Genomic DNA, 13824 nt, shown 5'->3' with positions numbered 1-13824 from the left:
TGCCTGCCTGCCTGCCTGCCTGATTGCCCCTAACTGCTCCCCTGCCGACCTGATTGATGCCTAACTGCTCCCCTGCCAGCCCAATTGCCCCCAACTGCCCTCCACTGCCAGCCTGATGATCCCCAACAGCCCTCTCCTGCTGGCTTGTTCACCGATAACTGCTCTCCCCTGCTAGCCTGATCACCCACAACTGTCCTCTGCTGGCCTATTTGCTCCCAACTGCCCTTCTCTGCTGGCCATGTTGTGGCAGTCATCTTGTGACCATGTGAGGGTGGCCATCTTGTGATGATGTGAGGGTGTCACGCAAGGGCGTGAGGACCACCTAGGCATTTATTAGTTTGGATTTTAGTGTACTATCCTGATGTTAATATTAAATATAGGCTGTTGAAACTGATTTGGCTCAGTGGATGGAGCGTCAGCCTGCGGACTGAAAGGTCCCAGGTTCAATTCTGATCAAGGGCATGTACCTTGATTGCGGGCACATCCCCGGTGGGAGGTGCTGATCGATGTTTCTCTCTCATTGATATTTCTAACTTTCTATCCCTCTCCCTTTCTCTCTGTAAAAAATCAATAAAAAATATTTTAAAAAAATTAAATATAGGATAACGTATAAGAAAGTATTCTCTTAAACCCAAATACCAGTTATGCCTGTCTAAAGATTGGTTTTGAATTATTCTTTTATTTTATGGCATTACCTGTTTCTTTGAAGTACCTTAGGTTTGTGCTTGCTTCTTTTGCCTGGTTCTGAAATCCTGTCTTCTGAAGAGAAGACATTGCATCTGGTGATTGGGCAGGTTGGGATAACATGTTTAATTTGTCCTGCAGGCAGTGGCATTTAGCAGGGGCCTCTAGTACAGTGGACTTTGCTCAAAAGTTCTGCTTTAAAAAGTCTCAATTTGATTTTTTCTTTTCCGGGTTCATAATTTTTTTGTTTACTCAGCTGTTTCTCCTTTTAATAATTGAGGATTGTGACTGGAAAAACAAACAGAAAACTTATATGACTGAGTTTTTTGAACTTAAGTTTTTTTCTTACCTATAAAATTAGAGAATAATAATCATTAGTAAATGGATTTATTAAAAGAGATAACTATGTAAAGCTTTTCATATAGTGCATCATATTTAATGAGTCCCCAACAATGGTAGCTATTGTTATCATTTTGCTCGGCAGACCTCTGTGTATTTATTAAAGGCAAGGTCTTCTTAACAGAATTAAGAAAACTTTGAGTGGAAAGGGACTTGAGAGATCATTCAGCTCAGTGTCTTTTCCTTTTTTTCTCCCTTCCTTCAGCCCTCCCTTGCTTCCTTCTTTCCTTTCTTCTTTTTTTTTTTTTTTTTTTTTTAAAAAATATATGTTTTTTTATTAATTTCAAAGAGCAAGGGAGAGGTAGAGAGAGAAACATCATTGATAGAAAATCATTGATCAGCTGTCTCCTGCACACCCCCCAGACCTGGGATTGAGCTGCAACCTGGGCATGTACCTGACTGGGAATTCAACCATGACCATCTGGTTGATAGGTTGACACTCAACCACTGAGCCACACTGGTTAGGCCTTTTTTTTTTTTTTTTTTTTTAAACACAGGAGAAAATAGTGGTCCTGAGGCGTTGCAACTTGTTCAAAACCTTAATTGCAGCAGAACAAGGACCACAAAAGAACTTCTAGTCTAACGCTTTCCTTTGAGGAATTTTCAGCCTAATTTTTTTTATAGCTGTTTCAACTAGGACATAATACAATTTTCAAAAAAGAATTGTTTTTTAAATTAAAATAAATACAAATTAATCTCACACATTTATATGTCAAATAAGTAAATAGAGATATTAAATACAGAGAAAGTAAATGAAAAATAACTGTGTCTTTGAAAGGTTTAATTTCATTTTTATATTAACCAGGCTGATCTTGAGAGGTGACATAGCCAGTTAGACTTAAAAAAAATACAAGAAGTTTATTTAAACAGCAAAACACTTGCCATGAAGATTAAACTATCTAGGACTCATTTCTTTTAGAGTAATTTGTCCCTAGTTAAAGATAGATTGTCCCACAAGTAACAGATATATACAAAAAATTATTAAAACTCCTTGATTTCACAATGATAATGAAAAAGATTAAAATTCTCCAAAAAAGGTATGCAAGGATTTTTATGGTTGTTGTTGTCCAACAGTGAGAGCAAAATAACTTACTGGAATCTGTATATATAAAAGCCTAATATGCAAAGTGCCCCTTTGGGAGTTCAACCAACCGGGAGTTCAATCGCTCGCTATGATGTGCACTGACCACCAGGGGGCGACGCAGAGTGAAGGAAGGCCCTTGCAGCCAGGGAAGGGAGGCCCCGGCCGGCAGCTGGCAGCTGCTAGGGATCCTACCTGTGAACAATTTTCATGCACTGGGACAAGTATAAAGATAAGAGCTGAATGAGCATGCCACACTTATGGAGAAAGGGGATGTTTTCATTTAACCAGTGTTTTCTTCCATCATATCTTCATTTGATATCTTCATCAAAACATACCATTTAGAATATATTTTTTTTAACAAATCTTGTGCACATACTTTATGTACAATAAAGGAATGAGGGAGGGGAAAGTGAACAGAAAAAAATTATACCCTGTTTCCCCGAAAATAAGACAGTGTTTTATATTACTTTTTGCTCCCAAAGACGTGCTAGGTCTTATTTTCATGGGATGTTTTATTTTTCCATGAAGTGAAGAAGAATACGGTACACATTTATTGTTAAATGAAAATAAAGGAAATTTGTTACCTGTATACGGTAGTACGGTAGTTGTCAACACAAACTGTGAATCCTACAGTATCAAGAATTTACTCATTTATTCAATGATAATCATGTCATCATCTTCTGGAACATCATCATAACAATCCAATTCCTGAATTTCCTGGTGAATTTCTTGTGACTCCATTTCTTTCAGAATCAGTGGACCAAATCTCTCATGTTTAGCCTAGTGGGGGGCCCTTAGTTTCGGGGGGATGCCTTATATTTCACTCAGAAGGAAACCTGTAAGTAGGTCTTATTTTCGGAGGATGTCTTATTTTCGGGGAAACACGGTAGTAGTCAGGATATGGTTGAATTCCAGTTTTCTAATTGAGAATGCTTTCTTGATCTGGAGAAACCATGTACGACGGGAGCAAAGTAGCAGGTTCCCCTTTTTGTAGACACTTCCTGTCTGCTGCTGGAACACACTAGTGTATCCTCTGTGTTCAACTGTCCAGGTGTGTTTATTCCACTGATTGGCTGCTCATCAAATCAGAATCCGACCATTCAACAAAATAATTAAGGTACCTAGGAATAAACTTAACCAAGGAGGTAAAAGACTTGTACTCAGAAAACTACAGGATGATGAAAAAAGATAGAGGAAGATAGAAACAAGTGGAAGAATATAACGTGTTCATGGATTAGTTAGAATTAACATAATTAAAATATTCATACTACCCAAAGCAATCTACAGATTCAACGTAATTCCTGTTAAAACACCAACAGCATATTTCACAGATCTAGAACAAATTCTCCAAAAGTTTATATGGAACAACAACAACAAAAATCCCTTTCAATTTTTAGAAAGACAAACAGAGTTGGAGGGATTACAATACCAGATATTAAGTTATACTGCAAAGCCACCGTAATCAAAACAGCCTAGTACTGTCACAAGAACAGGAATAGAAATTAATGGAACAGAACAAAGAATCCAGAAATTAACCTAAGTCATTATGCTCAATTACTATTTGACAAAGGAGACAAGAACATACAATGGAGTCACAACAGTCTCTTCAATAAAAGGTGTTGGGAAAATTGGACAGATACATGGGAAAAAATGAAATGAGACAATACACAAGAATAAACTCAAAATGGATAAAATACTTATATGTAAGTCATGAAACCATAAAAATCCTAGAAGAAACCATAGGCAGCAACATCTCAGACATCTCTCATAGCAATATGTTTACTGATACATCTCCTAGGGCAAGGGAAATTTAGGAGAAAATACACAAATGGGACTACATCAAAATAAAAGCGTCTGCACAGCAAAAGAAACCATCAACAAAATGAAACGGTAACCAATTATATGGGAGAACATATTTGGCAATGACACATCTGATAAAGGTTTAATATCCAAAATATATAAGAATCTCATACAACTTAACAAAAGAAAGATAATCCAGTTAAAAAATGGGCAAAGGACCTAAATAGACATGTCTCTAAAAGGGACATACAGATGTCTAAGAGACATGTGAAAACATGCTCCAAGTCACTGATTATCAGAGAGATGCAAATTAAAACGACAATGAGGTATCACCTCACACCTGTCAGAATGACTACCATTAACAAATCAACAAATGACAAGTGCTGGCAAGGATATGGAGAAAAGGGAACTCTAGTACACTACTGATGGAATGGAGATTGGTGCAGTCACTGTGGAAAACAGCATGGAGTTTCCTTAAGAAATTAAGTATTGAATTGTCATTTGACCCAATGATCCCATTTCTAGGAATATATTCTAAGAGACCTGAAACACCAGTCAGAAAGAATGTATGCGCCCCTATGTTCATAGCAGCACAATTAACAATAGCTAAGATTTGGAAACAGCCCAAATGCCCAGCAGATGAGTGGATAAAAAGTTGTGGTACATTTACACAATGGAATACTATGCAGCTGTAAAAAAGGAGGGTCTCTTACCCTTTGAGAGAGCATGGAGGGACCTGGAGAGTATTATGCTACATGAAATAAGCCAATCAGAGAAAGACAAGTATCCCATGGTCTCAATCATATGTGGAATCTAATGAACAAAATAAATTGATGAACAAAGCAGACATAGAAACCTAAAACAGACTGTAGAATCTCAAAGGCAAGTCGGGGGAAGGTGTGTGGGTGAGTGGGAAATCAACTAAACTTGTATGCATATATGCATAAATTATGGACACAGAAAATAGTGTGGTGAAGGCCTGTGGTGGGGGATGGGGGTTGGCTAGAGGGGTCAATGGAGGGGGAAAAAGGAAACATATGCAGTACTTTCAACAATAAAGATTTAATTAAATAAGGTAAGTGCAAATCTCTCTTCCCACAACAAAAGTTAATAATAATTTGCAATGTAATTATTTTGAGTTTTGCTGATTGATCATTATTTAATTTTTTAAAGCCTCAGTATGAACTAAAGATGACTTAAATTGTATTTTGTGCATCACTGGCTTTCATGAGTATTTGAGATTCACATATAATGTGTAGAGTTTTTAGGTGGATTATCTCACCATGCATCTGTGGTAAAAACTTAAACTGAATTTCTCCTACTAATTATAAGTGGCCTGATAGCCTTTTGAGAAAAAAAAAATCTATAGAGTGAGCAGCTGGAGTGTGAACTATCCATAGCATATATATAAGCAATCATTGAGAACTTGAGTATAACTACAGATTGACCTTCAAAATAAGCTAAAGCGAATCTTAGTAATTTGAGGAGAAACATTTCTTTGAAGATCTGGTGAAAGCTATGGGCTCTCAGAAAAATTTTACACATGATTTCAGGGAGTTATAGACCCAAGATTAATGTGTCCCCCACATTTCCCCGCTAAAGTAGTGTGAGATGTGATTAGAAGCCACGGCTTCTGCAGTTGTACAAATGGTGCCATTTTTTAGTGCACTTCAAAGAAGTAAAGCACACAGATTTAGTTTTAACTTAAATAAAATTTCTAACAACAGTGCATATGTAATTAATTCATTTATGGTACACTTCATAGTACATCCCCCTCATAGAATAATGTTAACTCTCATAAAGAAAGTAAACTGTTAGAATTCAACCAGAGCAGTAGAACCAGTATGAGATGTATATGTACAGACATAGATATGTGTATATAAAATTTTACTGTGTGGCCGAAACCGGTTTGGCTCAGTGGATAGAGTCTTGGCCTGCGGACTGAAAGGTCCTGGGTTCGATTCTGGTCAAGGGCATGTACTTTGGTTGCGGGTACATCCCCAGAGGGGGTGTGCAAGAAGCAGCTGATCAATGACTCTCATCGATGTTTCTAACTCTCTAACCCTCTCTCTTCTTCTCTGTAAAAAAACAATAAAATATATATTTTTTAAAAAATTTTACTGTGTGTATATCCTATATAATAAAAGCCTAGGAGGCATCACATGCAACATCGTCACAAGATAGCCATCATAAGACGGCCATCCTCACTTTATCACAAGATGGCTGCCCTCACATTGTCACAAGATGGCCGCCACAACTTGGGTGGCAGGGGAGGGCAGTTGTGGATGATCAGGCCAGTAGGGGACAGCAGTTGGGGGCAACCAGGCCTGCAGGGGAGGGCAGTTGGAGGCAATCAGGACAGCAGGGGAGCAGTTAGGGGCAATCAGGTGGTGGAGTGGTAGGAAGCTAGTAGTCCCGGATTGTGAGGGGGGTGCCCAACTGCCGGGATCAGGCCTAAATTGGCAGTTGGACATCTCCTGAGTGGTCCCAGATCGGAGAGGGTGCAGGCTGGGCTGAGGGACACCCCCTCCCCATGCACAAATATGTACTAGAGGCCTGGTGCATGAAATTCGTGCACAGGGAGGTTTACTCAGCCCAGCCTGCACCCCTTCGCAATTTTGGAACCCTCAGGCAGGCAGGCGGTGGACAGAGTGGTTAGTGGCAATCAGGCAGGTAGGCTCTCTCTTCCCAATAGTGTATTCTGTGAGGAATGGGACTTCCTCCTCTTTTCATGGTCCAGTTTGAAGATTGGCCACACCCCCGAAAGTTGGAGACTCAGAATTCTGCAGCACCCTCGAGGCCCAGGGCCCACAGACCCCTCTGGCCTCCTTGCCTTGGTGGCCCAGGGTTAAAGACCCTTTTCACCACCCCTGCACCTCGGAGGCCCAGGGCTCACAGACTGTTCTTGCCGCCGCCCTACCCCAGCAGCCCAGAGCCCACAGACCTTTCCTGCCTGCGTGCCTCAGTGGCCAGGGGCCCACTGTTTGGTCATCTGTCCTGATTGTGATGGCCTTAGGCTATTATTACTATAGATGTATTCACACATATATGTATGTATAACTAAGGGATTGCTATATGTAAGTGAGAGGGGCTGGCTATGCAAATCCAAAGACTAGGACAGACTAGAACTCCATGGGCATGGGCATGGAGCTCTTGTCCACAGGTGGGATTTCATCTTTCTCAGGAAAGCTTCAGCCCTGCTTGGAAAGCCCTCCAGCTGATTAAGTCAGGCCCACCAGGATAATCTCTCTGAAGGCCAATTGATAGGGACTTTAATTACACCTGCAAAAATCTCTTCTCAGCTGGAGTTAGATGAGTAAGAGTGCATAATGGGACTATAGCCTAGCCAAGCTGACACAGGAGAACCATCACAGACTTGTATTTACAGAGCTAGTTTTGGTGATGGATTGCCATGAACCTATTTCAAGAGCATGCTGTGTGATATCCTTTATAATAAAGAGCTAATATACTAATTAGACCTTTTGGAACGACCAGTGGGCAGTGGGCAGAGCCACGGGTTGCAAGGGCTGAGGCAGCCGGGCTGTGAGGGACTACGCTTGTATGGATTTCATGCATCGGGGCTCTAGTAAGTAATAATTATGATTTTAAATTCTTTTAATTTCTAAAGTAAAAATTCAGTTTATTCATCTGTTTATGACACATTACATAAGAGGCAAGGTGTTTTGCACCATAGATTTCACTTTCAGCTCCTTCGGATGTGCATTTCTTTGGCTAAAAAAGACTAGAAAGGAAAGCAATGCAATGCTTAAGCAATGGAAATGAGGATAGGCAGGGGAACAGTGCTAACTCCATCCTCACAGGGATGGGTACAGGGAGCTCTTAGTTATAAGCTGATTTTCTAAAATTAGCTGGAAGCATAGGAATACCACTCCTGGATGCTAGAGCCCCTGCGAGCCTCACTCATCCCCACATACAGGTACAGCAGGGCTTTCTGATAGTCACCCTGGTATCCTGTTGGATGTAGTAGTACAGGGACCCGCCATACTTCCTTTTCAATTCAGACAGACCTGATTTCAACATGCAGGAGACCATGGTTCTGCTCAGGACCTTATCTCGAGTCCCATTGCCTTTCATTATCTCAGCAAAATACAGGGACTTGTTCTGATTACTCTGCACCAGGTTCAGGAAAGCATTTTCCAGGTCTCCCTGACTTCCTTCTTGATGCTCTCCAACATGTCATAAGGGCTGTAGCTCTTGTCCCTTTCATATGCTTTCTGGAGGTGACACAAGCTCTCTCAGTCATAATGCTGATCCACTTGGGAACATCAGTCCCTTTTCACTCCAGGCTCTGGGAGATCACAGACATCTTTCAGCCAGTTCATAATCCATGACAGAGCCATCTCTCTTCTACCCTTCACAAGGGCAGCCATCAGCTTGCAGAAGTCACCAGTTATGTCAGAAATAATGTCCTTCTCCAAAACTGTCTTTCACATTTCCTTGTAGACTGTTAATTTCCTGCAACTCTTGTTCAGTCCTTGAGCATCAGATGATCTCAATGAGAGAGTCCTCATTCGTCCCCTTCATGGAGGCCTTCAGCTCTGAAGCATCATACTGAGCAGGCGTTTTCAATAGGCCTCAATCACCCTCCCCAGGTGAAGGCTGACTTCAGTGCTGATGCAAGCTCCTTTTTGGTCCTTCTGTAGTAGGAAAAGGCAATATCTTATCTCTGTTCATTGCTGCAATTGGTCAAAATGTAGATGGTGGTGATTTCATTCACACCTTTCTTCTTGATGGTTGTTTCAATGTTTAAAGCATCCCAGTCGGCATCAAAGTTAATATAGGCTTTGACTGACCCATAGAGTGATCACCCTCAAGCTGAGCTTGCACAGAAGTCCATGAATAGAAGACATTTTGAAAGAAGCTGGGCCAGGTACTGAGAGATGTGGGTGTCCCCAGATGCCAAGCTAATTCTGATTTCTTTTAAAGGAGCAAGTTGATTTTTTATTTTATTTTATTTTTATTAAATTATTATCTGTGTACATATTTTAACATTGGCCCCCACTCACATATATACCCTCCCTCCCCAGAGTTTTGTGTCCATTGATTGTACTTATATGCATGTATACAAGTTGTTCGGTTGATCTCTTATCTCCCCCAGATCTCCATACACTCCCTGCTGTAATTTGACAGTCTGCTTGTTGCTTTACTGTTTTTCTATCTATCTGTTGGTTCATCAGTTTATAATGTTCTTTATTATCCATAAATGAGTGAGGTCATGTGGTATTTCTCTTTCATTGACTGGCTTATTTCACTCAGCATGATGTTTTCCAATTCTATCCAGGTTGCTGCAAATGATGAGAATTCCTTCTTTTTTTTGGCAGCATAGTATTCCATTGTGTAGATGTACCAAAGTTTTTTAACCCAATCATCTGCTGACGGGCACCTAGGCTGTTTCCAAATTCTAGCTATTGTATAATAGATTGTGCTGCTATGAACATAGGGGTGCATATATCCTTTCTGATTGGTGTTTCTAGTTTCTTGGGATATATTCCAAAGAGTGGGATTACTGGGTCAAATGGGAGTTCCATTTTCAGTTTTTTGAGGAAACTCCATACTGTTCTCCACAGGGTTGCACCAGTCTGCATTCCCACCAGCAGTGCACGAGGGTTCCTTTTTCTCCGCAACCTTGCCAACACTTGTTGATTTGTTGATGTTGGCTATTCTGACAGGTGTGAGATGGTACTGCATTGTTGTTTTGATTTGCATCTCTTGGATAATTAGTGACTTTGAGCATGTTTTCATGTGCTTCTTGGCCTTCCTTCTGTCTTCTTTTGAAAATATTCTATTTAGGTCCATTGCCCATTTCTTAATTGGATCATTCATCTTCCTTTTATTTAGTTGTATCAGCTGTCTGTAGATGTTGGAGATTAAACCTTTATCAGTAATAATATTTGCAAATATGTTCTCCCATATAGTGGGCTTTCTTGTTGTTTTGTTGATGGTTTCTTTTGCTGTAAAAAAGCTTTTTATTTTGATGTAGTCCCATTTGTTTATTTTCTCTTTAGCTTCCATTGCCCTAGGGGCAGTATCAGTGAAGTTCTTTTGGCATATGTCTGAGATTTTGCTGCCTGTGGATGCCTCTAGTATTTTTATGGTTTCCCGTCTTATGTTTAAGTCCTATATCCATTTTTTTTGAAACAATATCTCAACTTTTATTCCATTGTCTTGAATCATGTAAAATTAGCTAAAAATATATTATAGATCTAAATGTGGACAGGAAACTCTAAAAGTTCTGAAAAAAATTAGATGTGTCTTAGGATTAGGCAAATATTTCTTCAGTTGACACAAAAAATACAAACCATAAAAGAAAACATTGGTAAATTTTAGTTTTTTCAAAAGTTAACAAATTTCTGCTCTTTGTAAGATACTGGCTAAGAAAATTAAAAGACAAATCACAGATTGGGAATAAATATGAGCAAAACATTTCTTATGAAGGATTTGTATCAGAATATATATCTAAAAAGTCTTTTTTTTTAAATTTTATTTTTCATTTTATTAAATTATTATCTGTGTACATATTTTAACATTGCCCCCCCCCTACATACCCTCCCTCCCCAGAGTTTTGTGTCCATTGGTTGTACTTATATGCATGTATACAAGTCCTTCGGTTGATCTCTTATCTCCCCCAGATCTCCCTACTCTCCCCGCTGTAATTTTACAGTCTGCTTGTTGCTTTACTGTCTCTATATCTATCTTTTGGTTTGTCAGTTTATAATGTTTTTTAATATCCATAAATGAATGAGGCCATGTGGTATTTCTCTTTCATTGACAGGCTTATTTCACTCAGCATGATGTTCTCTAGTTCTATCCAGGTTGCTGCAAATGATGAGAATTCCTTCTTTTTTATGGCAGCATAGTATTCCATTGTGTAGATGTACCAAAGTTTTTTAATCCAATCATCTGCTGATGGGCACCTAGGCTGTTTCCAGATTCTAGCTATTGTAGATTGTGCTGCTATGAACATAGGGGTGCATATATCCTTTCTGATTGGTGTTTCTAGTTTTTGGGATATATTCCTAGGAGTGGGATTACTGGGTCAAATGGGAGTTCCATTTTCAGTTTTTTGAGGAAACTCCACACTGTTCTCCACAGTGGTTGCACCAGTCTACATTCCCACCAGCAGTGCACGAGAGTTCCTTTTTCTCCACAACCTCGCCAACACTTGTCATTTGTTGATTTGTTGATGTTGGCCATTCTGAAGGTGTGAGATGGTACCGCATTGTTGTTTTGATTTGCATCTCTCGGATAATTAGTGACTTTGAGCATGTTTTCATGTGCCTTTTGGCCTTCCTTCTGTCTTCTTTTGAAAATATTCTATTTAGGTCCATTGCCCATTTTTTAATTGGATCATTCATCTTCCTTTTATTTAGTTGTATAAGCTGTTTGTAGATGTTGGAGATTAAATCTTTATCCGTGGTAACATTTGCAAATATGTTCTCCCACACAGTGGGCTTTCTTGTTGTTTTGTTGATGGTTTCTTTTGCTGTAAAAAAGCTTTTTATTTTGATGTAGTCCCATTTGTTTATTTTCTCTTTAGCTTCCATTGCCCTAGGGGCAGTATCAGTGAAGAAGTTCTTTTGGCATATGTCTGAGATTTTGCTGCCTGTGGATGCTTCTAGTATTTTTATGGTTTCCCGTCTGATGTTTAAGTCCTGTATCCATTTTGAGTTTATTTTTGTGTATGGTGTAAGTTGGTGATCTAGTTTCATTCTTTTGCATGTATCTGTCTAATTTTCCCAACACCATTTATTGAAGAGTCTGTCTTGACTCCATTGTATATTCGTGCCTCCTTTGTCAAATATTAATTGAGCATAGTGATTTGGATTGATATCTGGGTTCTCGATTCGATTCCATTGATCTATATGTCTGTTCTTATGCCAGTACCAGGCTGTTTTGAGAACAGTGGCTTTGTAATACAGCTTGGAGTCTGGTATTGAAATCCCTCCTACTTTACTATTCTTTCTCAGGATTGCTGTGGCTATTTGGGGTCTTTTATTGTTCCAAATGAACTTTTGGGGAGTTCTTTCTAGGTCTGTGAAATATGCTGTTGGTATTTTAATGGGGACTGCATTGAACCTATATATTGCTTTAGGAAGTATGGACATTTTGATGATGTTGATTCTACCAATCCATGAACATGGTATGTTCTTCCATCTGTTTACATCTTCCTCTATCTCTTTTTTCAGTGTTGTGTAGTTTTCTGCATTTAGGTCCTTTACTTCCTTAGTTAAGTTTATTCCTAGGTATCTTAATTTTTTTGATGCGATGGTAAATGGAATTGCTTTTTTAGTCTCTGTTTCTGTAAGTTCACTGTTGGTGTATAGAAATGCCATGGATTTCTTGGCGTTAATTCTGTATCCTGCTACTTGCCAAATTCATTTATTAAGTCAAGTAGTTTTTTAATGGAGTCTTCTGGGTTTTTTATGTACAATATCATGTCATCTGCAAATAAGGATAACTTTACTTCTTCTTTTCCAATTTCGATGCCTTTTATTTCCTCTTCTTGTCTAATTGCAATAGCTAGTACTTCCAGTACTATGTCAAACAGGAGTGGCAAGAGTGGGCATCCCTGTCTTGTTCCTGTTCTTAGAGGGAATGGTTTTAGTTTTTGCCCATTGAGTATGATGTTGGCTGTGGGTTTATCATATATAGCTTTTATTATGTTGAGGTATGATCCTTGTACTCCCACCTTGTTGAGGGTTTTTATCAGGAAAGGGTGTTGGATTTTATCAAATGCTTTTTCTGCATCAATTGATATGACTATATATTTTTATCTTTCAATTTGTTTATGTGATGTATCACGTTTATTGATTTGCAGATATTGTACCATCCTTGCATTCCTAGAATAAATCCTACTTGGTCATGGTGTATGATCTTTGTGATGTTCTGCTGGAGCCAATTTGCCAGAATTTTGTTGAGGATTTTGGAATCTATATTCATGAGGGATATTGGCCTGTAATTCTCTTTCATTGAGTTGTCTTTATCTGGTTTTGGTATTAGGGTGATACTGGATTCATAGAAGGAGTTTGGAAGTGTTCCTTCCTTTTGAATTTTTTGGAAAAGTCTGAGGAGGATAGGTTTTAGTTCTTCCTTGAATGTTTGGTAAAACTCTCCTGTGAAGACATCTGGCCTTGGCTTTTGTTTGCTCAAAGCTTTTTGATGACTGTTTAAATTTCTTTCCAAGTCACTGCTCTATTGAGATTTTTACATTCTTCCTGATTGAGTTTTGGAAGGTTGTATTTTTCTAGGAATATGTCCATTTCCTCCAGGTTGTTCAGTTTGTTGGAATAGAGTTGTTCGTAGTATTTTTAACAATCCTTTGTATTTTGGCGGGGTCTGTTGTTATTTCACCTCTTTCATTTCTGATTTTGTTTATTTGAGTCCTCTCTCTTTGTTTCTTGGTTAACCTGGCTAGAGGTTAATCTATCTTGTTTATTCTTTCAAAGAACCAGCTCTTGGTCTTGTTGATCTTATGTATTGTTTCTTTGGTCTGCATGTCGTTTATCTCCACTCTGATTTTTGTTATTTCCTTCCTTCTGCTTACACTGGGCTTTTCTTCTTGCTCCTTTTCTAACTCTGTCAGTTGTAGAGTAGATAATTTGTTACCATTTTTTTTTTTTTTTTTTTTTTTTGCCATAGGCTTGTAGGGATATGAACTTCCCTCTCAAAACTGCTTTTGCTGTGTCCCATAGATTTTGGATAGTTGTGTTTTCATTGTCATTTGTTTCCAGGATGTTTTTAATTTCTTCCTTGATTTCTCTGGTAGCCCAGTCCTTGTTTAATAGCATGCTGTTTAGTCTCCATGTGTTTTATTTCTTTGGATTATTTTTATTGTA

The 13824-nt window shown here is 38.9% G+C and overlaps 1 pseudogene across 1 annotated transcript; it reads right to left on the bottom strand.

The window, feature by feature from the left end:
* Positions 1-7832: 7832 nt before the first annotated feature.
* LOC311612138 (annexin A2-like) lies at positions 7833-8789 on the bottom strand (annotated as a pseudogene). Its single transcript has one exon. The product of its transcript is annotated as an annexin A2-like (transcript).
* Positions 8790-13824: the final 5035 nt, after the last annotated feature.

The sequence above is a fragment of the Pipistrellus hanaki genome, assembly GCF_964339955.1.
Source record: "Pipistrellus hanaki genome assembly, chromosome: 1".
In the NCBI taxonomy this organism is placed as follows: Eukaryota; Metazoa; Chordata; class Mammalia; order Chiroptera; family Vespertilionidae; genus Pipistrellus; species Pipistrellus hanaki.
This window is presented reverse-complemented; position numbering and strand designations above follow the sequence as displayed.